Raw genomic sequence first — 429 nt, 5'->3', positions numbered from 1 at the left:
GCATTTGTCTCTTGTTTCACTGATGGCTCCTGTGCTTAAGCTCACGGCATAGGCAGGGCTGCCCCCCCAGGCAGCTCCACTGCCCATCCGTGGCACTGTGCACCTCCAGGGATGGGGCACCCACAGCTCTGGGCAGCAGTGCCGGCACCTCGCCGCCCTCTGTGTGAAGAATTTCCTCCTGTCACCTAAGCTAAATCTCCGATCTTTCAGTTTACAGCCGTTCCCCCTCGTGCTGTCGCTCTGCCCACGCGCAGAGTCGGTTCCCCCTCCCGTTTACAAGCTCCCTGCACGCGTCCTTATTGCTACCGCAAACGAAAGCGTGCCTTTCCCGCAGAGCCGGCGCGCGGTACGGGGCACGGCGGGGCCGCCGGCAGCGGAGCTGGGGCCGGCCCGAGGGGCGGTGGGGCTGCGGTAGGGGAGGGGCTGGGG

This window comes from Lagopus leucura, unplaced genomic scaffold (assembly GCF_019238085.1).
Source record: "Lagopus leucura isolate 7727_CA_CO unplaced genomic scaffold, USGS_WTPT01 Super-Scaffold_739, whole genome shotgun sequence".
Lineage (NCBI taxonomy): Eukaryota > Metazoa > Chordata > Aves > Galliformes > Phasianidae > Lagopus > Lagopus leucura.
The sequence above is the reverse complement of the archived record's forward strand: the minus strand, read 5'-3'. Positions refer to the sequence as shown.